Source organism: Amphibalanus amphitrite, unplaced genomic scaffold (genome assembly GCF_019059575.1).
Source record: "Amphibalanus amphitrite isolate SeventyFive unplaced genomic scaffold, NRLGWU_Aamphi_draft 001105F_arrow, whole genome shotgun sequence".
Taxonomy (NCBI): Eukaryota; Metazoa; Arthropoda; class Thecostraca; order Balanomorpha; family Balanidae; genus Amphibalanus; species Amphibalanus amphitrite.
This window is the reverse complement of record NW_024882599.1, coordinates 34,605-47,149: the sequence shown is the minus strand read 5'-3', so window position 1 is coordinate 47,149 and position 12,545 is coordinate 34,605. Positions and strand designations below refer to the sequence as shown.

General features: G+C 44.8%; 1 long non-coding RNA gene across 1 annotated transcript; it reads right to left on the bottom strand.

Annotated features, from left to right (window-relative positions):
* Positions 1–44: 44 nt before the first annotated feature.
* Positions 45–1,123, bottom strand: LOC122370164. Its single transcript, XR_006254529.1, has 3 exons — positions 944–1,123; positions 529–656; positions 45–196 (listed from the first exon to the last, which is right to left on the bottom strand). It is a non-coding gene; the product is annotated as an uncharacterized LOC122370164 (long non-coding RNA).
* Between the last annotated feature and the right edge of the window lie 11,422 nt (positions 1,124–12,545).

Genomic DNA, 12,545 nt, shown 5'->3' with positions numbered 1-12,545 from the left:
ACATCTAATCCGTCGCGTTGGATTTCTTCAATTCCATTGTTGAGTGGTCTAAGGAGTGTCTGTAGAGTTGACCAGCATTCTTTTGCTGTGCTGATCTCGAGGAGTCTCGGCTGTCGTTGTGCTGGTGTCGGCTCATCAGGGAGGCTCACGGAAAGATTCAGGAAACTCCGGTACTTCCCCACCGGTGCACCATCGCCTGAAACAGTTTTTTTCATTTAGCGAAATGTGGTATCATTTTCATACTTGCTATTTAGTAAGTGTTCTTAGAACAAATTAGATGCTTTATTATTGGCCATCCAAGTAAAAGCAAATAAAACACACCCTTTACTTAGCACAAGCCTGACTCCTGAGATATGTATTAATCAATCAGGCAGCCAAATATCACTTTCGTAAGCGGAATTCCCCATTGGCCTCTGGTTGAAATGATGCAGACCCGGAGCATGGCGGTCAATTGGTCAATTGCGTACGAGGTCACATATCAGCCACATGCCCTGCAAAATGCATAGTTTTGAAAATCCGTCAGCATACCTGATATCTTCACGCGGACCGAATTGTCAGGTCCGTTTCTGACGGAGGGTCTCATAGCCGTAAGCAGGTCACGGAGCTGCCTCCGAGCACCATGATCAGTGTCAGTGATGGCGATTTGTTCGTTGAGCCTGGAAATAAAATTTAAGTCAAAATTGGCAAATTCCAACCGTCCCACTGACAGTTAACACGTCATATTCACCTGGTTGTGAAGTGTCTGCTGACATGAAACAATTATAAAGCAAATCGCGCATACAATATATCGGGTCGGCAATTCACTTCAGGATATCAATGCTTAAGCGTGATGGTGCATGCATTTTGACACTAACAAAGACTCGGCTTTTTAACCTATGCAAAAACATCTCCCCATCGTATAAAAAAGGAAATTGACAATAAAACAGTTTCGCTCCGAACTTACTGTTGCCGGAAGCGTCGAACGTTGTGCTGTCTCGGCAGGGTTGGTGTTGTGGCGGCTAATTTGGCATACTTCCGCATAGAAATACCAGAGCTGTCCAGAACTTCAGATATTGTGCTTGCATTTGGCGATGGTGACGAATCCGGACTTGAAGAAATTTTGATACCGTAGTAATCTGCTTCGTCTATGAGCTTCTGCTTTATACGTCGTTTGTGACGTTCGCTGTAGGGGCGGCGCGCCGATCCGCCGGCTGGAGCTGTGGCGGGGCGCGCCGATCCGCCGGCTGGAGCTGTGGCGGGGCGCGCCGATCCGCCGACCGGAGCTGCAGCGGGGAGCGCCGATCCACCGGCTGAAGCTGTGGCGGGGCGCGCTGAGACGTCGGCTGGAGCTGGCACAAGCTGTGCTATGGCGCTGGCATCGCCTTCAATGCCAGATACATTGATATTTACACGTGATTTAGATACAGACTTGAGAAAATTAGTTCTACACCTACCACCACGACTGGATGCCCTGTACGCTTTCTGCAGATGTGTTAATTTTACCCTGAGAAGTTCTCTTTCCCTGCCAGTAATAATTGGGTTGACACAGAAATGTTCAGCACAGTATTTACAGAGAGATATTACAGTCAGGTCACAGACAAATCCAGTTGTTTTGCATACGTTAACTAACCATTCCTTATTCACACTCAAAACGTTTTTCTGTGCTAAATATACATTCCTACTGGGCATACAACACCACACACCAGCTCAACAATATCCTGAACAAGAAAAAGCAGACCTATACTAAAGATAAGTGATTACATTTTCACCGTTCTCTTTGTCCTGATGGTGGTACACTACATGGTGGCACGCTCACCCACACGCCTCGCCCTCACCACCTTCACCACCAGCTCCATTCCGTGATGACGGCGCACTTCCACGAACTCGCCACCACTTTGAACATAATGTTTGTCGGAGCGCAGCTTTCTGATGGTGACACGACTTGACACAACCATGTTGGCATCACCCTCCTCGGAAATGAAGCGGATGTTCCAGCTGTCATCATAGCTTGTGCAGTATGTTTTCAATATATCCTCAAGAGACTTGTTGTTGAGAAATGGTGCGTCCTTCTTGCGAATTTGGAGTCTGATGGTCTTGGTGGCTTTTTCTCTAACAGGAAAACGAAGCGATTTGAAAATACTAGTCTGTAGCTGGTCTGCAATTAATATGAGGCTCTGATTTGGGCACTTGTGTGACTTGTAGCGTCCATAAAACCGAGCAGGAGGTATCCCATTCATCTGAAAAGAAAACAAATGTGCACATTAAACCTCATAAAAATTGAAAGCGCCCCCTTCATGAGTATCCAATTGTCTCTGGAACTGCTATTTCTATTGAATTGACCATACCATACCACAGCACTGCTGTGTACTGTGCAGAGCAATTATTGGATGCATGAATGCTGTTTGATTGAGCAAACTGAGGAAAGACATCCAATAATTGACACAATATATAGGTATATATTGGTTTCTCAAGGCAGAGCCAGCGGAACACCCACATAGACATATACCTATAGATCCTCATTTAAACACAGGTTCCTAATGAATTGTTCAAAACAATAACAGAGTTGTTTAACGGGTTAACATGATTCTGGATAACAATATGTTTGGTGTCCCCTCAAACACACAAATACACCAAGAAACTGACATCATTTTACCTCATGTTATCATTTTTTTAGCAGGAGGTATCCCATTCATCTGAAAAGAAAACGAATGTGCACATTAAACCTCATAAAAATTGAAAGCGCCCCCTTCATGAGTATCCAATTGTCTCTGGAACTGCTATTTCTATTGAATTGACCATACCTCTGGGATATGTGTACTGTGCAGAGCAATTATTGGATGCATGAATGCTGTTTGATTGAGCAAACCGAGGAAAGACATCCAATAATTGACACAATATATAGGTATATATTGGTTTCTCAAGGCAGAGCCAGTGGAACACCCACATAGACATATACTTATAGATCCTCATTTAAACACAGGTTCCTAATGAATTGTTCAAAACAATAACAGAGTTGTTTAACGGGTTAACATGATTCTGGATAACAACAATATGTTTGGTGTCCCCTCAAACACACAAATACACCAAGAAACTGACATCATTTTACCTGACACATCAATTAGGCAACTATTTAAAGAAGAAAATGGTTGAAAGTAAATGAAAAACAGATGTTTGATTCTGTGTGATTATATAGCCCGTGTAATCATTTTTTTTATTAAGAAATTTAGTACGAATGCTTGAATGGGTGGCTGTGGGCCCCAGTGCCCGCTAATCAGAGCTTGTTGCGAAGCAACAAGAACCCACCACCCGACCACAACGTCCTCTCCAGTATCACAGTATCACTGATAGTCATGATCATGTGAATCCAATCATGTTTGAGAGGGGAGACAGCATGGAAGCAAACTTTTTTGCTGTACCCACCCAAATTTTCTCAGCAGCTTAATATAATACAACAAAAAAGACTTGGTACTTCGTCCATCAGACGTAACTAAAGCAAAAAAAAAAAAATGTAACACTCCTCTGATAGTTTAGAGATAATAATATTTGGTATGCTCTAAATTCGAAATAATGTCAATGAACGCTTCAAACAGTGGGAAATATACGTACCGTTGGGCTTCAATCCATGCCCTCACTTAGTACCAAGGTAAATTAAAACAAAACCAGCACAAGTAGTTAATTTGAAATCAAGAAACGACTCAGACAGTTCTATCTTGTCGCCACACACAACGAACTACTGTGAAAGTACGCAAAGTTCTTTTTAGAATATTGAGTTCATTTTTCCTGTAAAAATGAGCTACCTAAAATATTTATTTTTTATTGAAACCTTTTATGTTTAAGATTGAACAAAAAAAAAAAAACATTGAAACTCAAAAATATAACAGCCAAAATGACTTTTGATCTACCTATATAAAAATTCGCGTACTACAGGCCATAGTTTTAGCGCGAAAACAATAATGCGCAAGAGATGCATCATGCGCGCCATTTACGTAGACACACCAAGGCTTTATTAACGCCCAAGAACATGGTGTTTTCTTCTTCGGTGCCCCAATGTCCGCTACTACATGGCCCGTTTACCGTAACGATTGCTGGTATATGGGCTTTGAGAACTGCCAATAGCATCCTCCCCAAAAATTTGGGATGGGACCCTTTTAAATGTGGCTGGCTAAAGTTAGGACGGGTCTTCCTATCTTTAGCCACACACCATTCTTTTGGAATTGAGCAATGAATAGGACATCTTGCCTAACTTAAAGGGACAGTATCATCGAAAAAAAATCCATGTATGGAGCTGATTTTTTTTTTTACTAGCATTTCTTATTTTTCTGAATCAGAAAAACATAGTTTGAGGACCGAACTCGGTGAAAAATATTGCAACCACATTTCATTTTCATGATTCATTTTCATGAGCGAACCACCACTATACAAGCATGGCCGCCAGTTTGGAAGCATGCAAAATTACTACAGAACTGGCGCAGATAATACATTATTGATGCTACGCTTACGCGGTCGTTCTTCTGATTGAGTTGTCCTTAGGGAGAGGTAGCCTTAGGTATTGCCTATAAAAATATAACGTGACAATTGGAGGGAGTGACAATTGGACGTGACAATTGACAATGGGAGAAAATATCACGTGACAATCACGTGATAAACGTCATACATTGGAGGGAGATTGTGATTCAAGCTGGAGGAATTCCTTTGTTGAGCCGCTAGAATCCGAAGGAAACAGCGGAAATTGCCTACGACTATTTAATGAATTTAACGGTGATGAATAAGTGCGAAAAACGTTTTGGCTTTATAAAATTTGATGAAATGACCAGGGTAAAAATTTTATTACTGGCGGTCAATTCAAAACGGCGCAAACATTTAAACAGTGAAGATAGTGAAGCACGATTCAAAGTGTGGTACACCTTTCGTACTTTGAGCGGCGTTAGCGGGATAACGGTGTGGAGTTTCGAGGATCGGTCTTCACTCTTCAGTTCCCGGACCAGAAAGGTGGGGCCTATGCAATGTCAAATTTCATCAAAATGGTGATACTGTCCCTTTAAGCCATCGTGGTAGTTTAAAAAATACAAATGCAGGTTCTTAACCATTTTTTAATCATCAGAACACAGCCATACAGAAGCATTGATCACAGAACAGTTGGCATTGAGAATGTGACTGCAAATTGAGATCCTTTCCATTTTGAACACTCTGAATACAGTCAAACAGTAGCATTGATTGAGCAACACTTGTCTGCACACAAATTGACTCCATTCATGGCAGCAAAAGTAGGTATGTCAGTGACTCTAAACCACATGGTCATAATAATGCCAGAAGCATTCAGACAGTTGCCAGATGCGGCTCCGCGTCGATGTCGAAGTCGACAGACCATACCAAACCGCGGCGGTCGGTCGTGATCTTCTCGACCTTGGTGATCACCTGCTCGCGCTCGATGATGCTGATGTCTTCTGTCATGCCCTAGGAAAAACATCAGGATTTTTCTGATGGTCTGATGGTGCATGGAAATTGGCCCACTGGTCTGATGGTCTGGTGGTTTCTGATGGTCTGATGGTTTCTGATGGTTCAGGGGTCTGGTGGTTTGTGATGGTCTGATGGTTTGTGATGGTCTGATGGTTTGTGATGGTCTGATGGTTTCTGATGGTCTGACGGTTCTGAAACAGTCGCGCCATCAATTGATGGCGCGACTGTTTCAGGAATTCTGATAGTCACTGTGCTCCTTGGCGGTGTTCTGTGGTTCCTGTTGATCCTGGAGGCGCTCCTTTCAATCACTTTCTGAGCCCGTGGTGATCCTGGTGATAAAAGGTACGATTATGAACACCAATATATTTATACCACCACCAATTGGCGTACAATGAAATACAGTCCACGCTAGGCCGCAACTGGACGTTATCTTACAGCGCTTACAGCTCTTTGGCTTTGGTGCCGAGCTTCGACTTTGAGCGGTTCAGGTCCGCGATTTTTTCACTTAGGGACTTCCGGACCTTCTTCTTGAGGTCGGCCTCCTCCATGCTCTCGTTTCGCGACCTAAGGTGGTCACGATACATGTCTGCAACAGAGAATGGTCACAGACTATGATTATTTACATGTAAATAATCAACAAATAATCATCTAAATAATCAATCAACAGCATAAGAGTTAACTCTTATGCTGTTGATTGATTATTGGGACCAAATTGGGACTGGGAGAAAGGGAGGCAGCCGCAGGTATCAATTCTGACTTCTGACATGTAAAATGTAGGTACCTAGCAGACTTGTAAACGACTCAAAATTTTTTTTGAGTCGATTCTTTGTTTGAGTCTGGAAATTTGAATCGATTCATCAAACGACTCATGATGTTAAATTTAATTGATTCGAATCAACTCATGACTCATCAAGTTCCTCGATAAAATGATTCGAATCAACTCATGACTCGAGCAACTAGCCAACGGAATGATTCGAATCAACTCATGACTCACATTTTGATGAATCGATTCAAATCAACTCATGACTCACACGACATTTTTATTGAACTTATTTCATTCAACCCATGACTCACTATAGGCATTTGTTGATTATTTGACTCAAAGCTATGATAAAATGAATATGCCGCATACCACAATTGTATTAAGCAGCATTGACCAAAGATTCAAGCAGCTACCTAGTAGGACTAGGTACATAGGTACCTACCTTACACCTACCTATCTTCAACACTCAACAGTCAACAGTGCAATATCAGATAAATTTGTAAGTAACTCTGAGAGACAATTATAATATAAGTGAGGACTAAGGAGTAGCATAGTAACCTATCTCTTATTATTACCTAGAAAGTCTTTTTGAAAATTCAAAAGCACAAGTTCCGAGAGGCATTCATGTTTTTTTTAATCAAACTTTTTCTACATGATAATGAAACAAATGTTACTACTTCTTACTTATCACATAAAATTATTCAAACAGTACAACCTCAAAAATAGGATTAATCCCACCTGTGACACATTCAGCATCAGCAGGGACTCCATGGGCCACGAGGAGCAAACGAGGAGGCCATGACCTTGCATGGGTGGCTCAGGCCTCAGAATCAGATATGATCTTGAGTTGAGACTCATTGAAAGTAGTTAAGGTATCGGTAAAGCTGGCGTCACCATCGCCTTCCCGCCAAGGTAGGCCATAATGACCAAGGTCACGTATGTCAAACTAGTGGCAGCTTCAGATCGCAGTTACCGTGCGATCGTACTAACTTACTGCAAATTTGTGCTAACCTGCTGCAGTGGAAAACAAGTAAGTATTATGTCCGTGAAGTTAGCGTCAGCAACAACAACGAATACAGCGTCGGATTCAGAATCGCTCAAAAAACTCATATTCGGTAAATTGGGGGACGGGGAGCAAGAATATGACCTTTATTTGGCCCTAGCTTTTACCCCTTACCCCTTAATCGGCCCTTAAAGGAAGGGGCGCGTCAAAAGTGCCTCAAGGGTTCGTCTGATCGCCAAAATAAGGGTCGCAATCGATTCCCCGGGTTAATATCTAGCCGCAGCCTTGGGTTCCAGATGTGTGCAACTTACCCCTTACCCCTTAATCGGCCCTTAAAGGAAGGGGCGCGTCAAAAGTGCCTTAAGGGTTCGTCTGATCGCCAAAATAAGGGTCGCAATCGATTCTTCGGGTCAATATCTAGCCGCAGCCTCGGGTTCTAGATGTGTGCAACTTACCCCTTACCCCTTAATCGGCCATTAAAGGAAGGGGCGCGTCAAAAGTGCCTCAAGGGTTCGTCTGATCGCAAAAATAAGGGTCGCAATCGATTCCTCGGGTCAATATCTAGCCGCAGCCTCGGGTTCCAGATGTGTGCAACTTACCCCTTACCCCTTAATCGGCCCTTAAAGGAAGGGGCGCGTCAAAAGGGCCTCAAGGGTTCGTCTGATCGCATAAATAAGGGTCGCAATCGATTCCTTGGGTTAATATCTAGCCGCAGCCTCGGGTTCCAGATGTGAGCAACTTACCCCTTACCCCTTAATGGGCCCTTAAAGGAAGGGGCGCGTCAAAAGTGCCTCAAGGGTTCGTCTGATCGCCAAAATAAGGGTCGCAATCGATTCTTCGGGTCAATACCTAGCCGCAGTCTCGGGTTCCAGATTTGTGCAGCTTACCCCTTACCCCTTAATCGGCCCTTAAAGGAAGGGGCGCGTCAAAAGTGCCTCAAGGGTTCCTCTGATCGCAAAAATAAGGGTCGCAATCGATTCCTCGGGTCAATATCTAGCCGCAGCCACGGGTTCCAGATGTGTGCAACTTACCCCTAACCCCTTGAGGCACTTTTGACGCGCCCCTTCCTTTAAGGGCCGATTAAGGGGTAAGGGGTAAGTTGCACACATCTGGAACCCGAGGCTGCGGCTAGATATTGACCCGAAGAATCGATTGCGACCCTTATTTTGGCGATCAGACGAACCCTTGAGGCACTTTTGACGCGCCCCTTCCTTTAAGGGCCGATTAAGGGGTAAGGGGTAAGTTGCACACATCTGGAACCCAAGGCTGCGGCTAGATATTAACCCGGGGAATCGATTGCGACCCTTATTTTGGCGATCAGACGAACTCTTGAGGCACTTTTGACGCGCCCCTTCCTTTAAGGGCCGATTAAGGGGTAAGGGATAAAAGCTAGGGCCAAATAAAGGTCATATTCTTGCTCCCCGTCCCCCAATTGACCGAATAAGAGTTTTTTGAGCGATTCTGAATCCGACGCTGTATTCGTTGTTGTTGCTGACGCTAACTTCACGGACATAATACTTACTTGTTTTCCACTGCAGCAGGTTAGCACAAATTTGCAGTAAGTTAGTACGATCGCACGGTAACTGCGATCTGAAGCTGTCACTAGTTTGACATACGTGACCTTGGTCATTACGGCCTACCTTGTTGCTACCTTGGCGGGAAGGCGACGGTGACGCCAGCTTTACCGACCTAGGTGAGTTTTTATTTATATTATAGCATAGCCTATAGGTAGTTTATAGGCTATAGTTTGAGCGTATATATTATAGTAGTTTGAGCGTATTTGACTCTATAGACGCCCAAATTCTTATGCTGTTGATTGATTATTGGGACCAAATTGGGACTGGGAGAAGGGGAGGCAGCCGCAGGTGTCAATTCTGACTTCTGACATGTAAAATGTAGGTACCTAAGTAGGTAGTGTAGCAGGCACTTGGCTTGGTAAGACTAAGTACCTACCAACTGCCAAATGCTTTTGGCTCATTAGGCGCCTGTGCCTGAGCCTCTGAGGCTTGTAAGTCTGAAATATGGAGTTAAGTGATGGCTAAAGCTGAGGGAGTGATCTAGCATTGATTATTAGGGTGTTGATGGTGACTTGTAAACGACTCAAATTTTTTTTGAGTCGATTCTTTGTTTGAGTCGGAAATTTTGAATCGATTCATCAAATGACTCATGATGCTAAATTTAATCGATTCGAATCAACTCATGACTCATCAAGTTCCTCGATGAAGTGATTCGAATCAACTCACGACTCATCGAAAAATGGTTTGATTCTGAGTCGATTCACGAATCAACTCAGAGTCGTTTACAAGTCTGGTACCTAGGTAGTGTAGCAGGCACTTGGTTTGGTAAGACTAAGTACCTACCAACTGCCAAATGCTTTTGGCTCATTAGGCGCCTGTGCCTGAGCCTCTGAGGCTCTTGTAAGTCTGAAATATGGAGTTGGCTAAAGCTGAGTGATGGCTAAAGCTGAGGGGGTGATCTAGCATTGATTATTAGGGTGTTGATGGTGACTTGTAAACGACTCAACTTTTTTGAGTCGATTCTTTGTTTGAGTCAGAAAATTTGAATCGATTCATCAAATGACTCATGATTACGAGCGAGCGAGCGCAGCGAGCGAAGTGAGTCTTTTCAATATAACGGAAAAATCTCAGTATGAGCGGCCCGGCCCGGCCCGGCCTGTAACGCTTTTGAGAGGCTTATATCTCAGCAACCGCTGGACCGATTGGCCTGCGGTCTTTTTTGTTGGGTAGCCCCATCCCTTCTACCCCGTAATTGACTACTTTTAATACATCTCAGTGACCGTCGTGGCACGTGCCACGTGAAAAGTCAGGGGTGTTCAAGCTGTTTTGCAAAAGTAGTGATTTTGAGAGGCTCATATCTCAGCAGCCGCTTGGGCGATTGACTTGCGGTAATTTTTGTAGGGTAGCAGCATCCCTTCTACCCAAAATAGGATACTCTCGATGTATGTGGGTCACCCCCAGTGCACGTGCAAAATACAACAATAAGAGGTGCCAAATTTGTTCCCATTTCAGTAACTCGGTAATTACTGGGGCGATTTCCCTGAAACTTGGCATACAGGTAGGCACCCACCAGGCATTGCATTCCCATGTGTTGCGGTTAGGGTGCTACTGCACGTGCGCACGTGCAGGGGGCGTTTCCAGATCTCGAGAACGGCTGGGCCGATTGCGCTCAAATTTGGTACACGGTTGGGGACCAGTTAGTAGGGTGCCGTGCAAAAGTCATTTTGGACCCCGTTTGCACGTGCGCACGTGCAGAATGCCGCTTCCAGATCTCAGGAACGGCTGGGCCGATTGCGTTCAAATTTGGCACACCGCTAGCGACCAGTTAAAAGGGTGCTTTGCACAAGCCCGTTGGAAGCACCCTCTCGCCCTTCCGCACGTGCAGGGCTCACTATCTCGCTCGCTCGTTCTTCGCCCAAAAGGCGTTTTACTGGTGTTAAATTTAATTGATTCGAATCAACTCATGACTCATCAAGTTCCTCGATGAAGTGATTCGAATCAACTCATGACTCATCGAAAAACGGTTTGATTCTGAGTCGATTCACGAATCAACTCAGAGTCGTTTACAAGTCTGATTCTAACTGTTGCAGGCATGCATGCGTGACCGCAGTAGGCGGTGTGCCCTGAATTGAAGTCGGCTGACTTTGGTTTCCCTTATCAGGCCGGTTCAGAAGCTCCGGTTCGCATTTCCATGCTGTCAGGCCATGCACTTTTTCCAACCTTCCCGTGGAATATCAGAGATTATGTGTCCCTGCAGGCCCCTATTATCGGTCCCTGCAGGCCTAACTGGGCCTTCAAGGACCGTAGTCGGATCCGGGCATTACTGGCGTCAATTCGCTGCTGTGGCTATGCTGTGAGTAACGTCTCTTGAGAAAGTGTAAGTGCTCAATACATAACATGTTGAAAAGCATGCCTCAGTCACCCGTCGTTCTGATTCATGTTGATTTTAGCAGAGCAGCTAATGAACACATCAAAATGTATTAGTGTTCTGTGTGAACAAAACTAATTTTCCTGTTTCAAACGTCGTGAAAAGAGCTCGGGACGATCCCAGATACGACATATCCAACCACAGCTGGTAGACGAACATCATTAAAGCTGATACAAAACTAGAAACTAATTTTTCTGGCTCAAATGTCGTGAATCGAACTCGGGATCATCGCAAACACAACATATCTATGAACGCCAGTTGGTAGGCCAACAGCTATTACTGATGGTACAAAACTAAAAACTGATCTTCCTGATACAAACGTCGTGAATCGAGCTCAGGACGGACGACCGCAGACATCCATGAACCACAGGCGTCGATCAACTAGCAAGCACTTCAAGCACTAGCGCACATACACTTTTTGCGAAATGAAGCGATAACACAGTTAGCATTGGAGCAAGTTGTCGTGTTCCTACTTCGAATGGGTCCAAACGTCTACTAGCATTTCACATTTCTACTTCTACTTCACATCGGAGCTCACTCGGTATCGAAATCTATAACATCACTCAGCGCATCGTCAGACTCCAGCTCTTCCAGCAGCTGGATTATTTCACCCTTTGTTTTTTATTTCACTTTTTGGTACCGGTTTTTCCACATGTCTCTGTCGCTTTCGGACACGATGGCGTCGACTCGCTGTCCTAGTCTTTCCAAGAGTTCTGCCTTCGTCATTTTTTCGAGAGCTGCGTCGTCAATCGTGATGAACACTTTCTCCATCTTTTTTGGAGTTCCTAGGCGCATCCCCTCTTTCGCAGCGTGATAATTTGCCGCTGCCACTGCGTAGAAGTTTACGAAGGTCGGGTGGAGCACTTCACCGTCCAGTGCCGTGAGATATTTCACGTCTTCCTCTGGGTTGTCAAGGTACCGTAGACGGCGGATTTCCGCGCGGATGCGATTTTCGTTGCCCTGGAGGTTCGCGACGCGTGCTTCACTCTCCTTCTGGATGTTGCACCGCTTCAGGACCGCCGTTTTCACTTCCTCTAGTCTTTCGGAGCAGCGCGAGGCGTATGTCCACTGGCTGGTTGATGGAAGACCAGGTGGGATCGACGACTTCGCGCTTCTGTTCTTTGCCTCTAGGACAAAGTCACCGCCCTCGCCCCTCGTTACATCACCAGTGACAGAGTATGACGTTGTTTGGCGCACATATTCTTTCACTGGGTTGGGCTGCTGCTGGCGAACGATGATGTCTCTGAGCACCAAACGTCGATAGATGTGATGCTGGCCGAGGAAGAGGATGGGCACGAGTCTCTGACGGCCAGCCAGCATCGCGCTGCAGTTGTTCTTCCTGACACCACTTCTCATGAGGCAGAAGGCTACTAGCAGATTAGCGAACTTCAGAAGCAT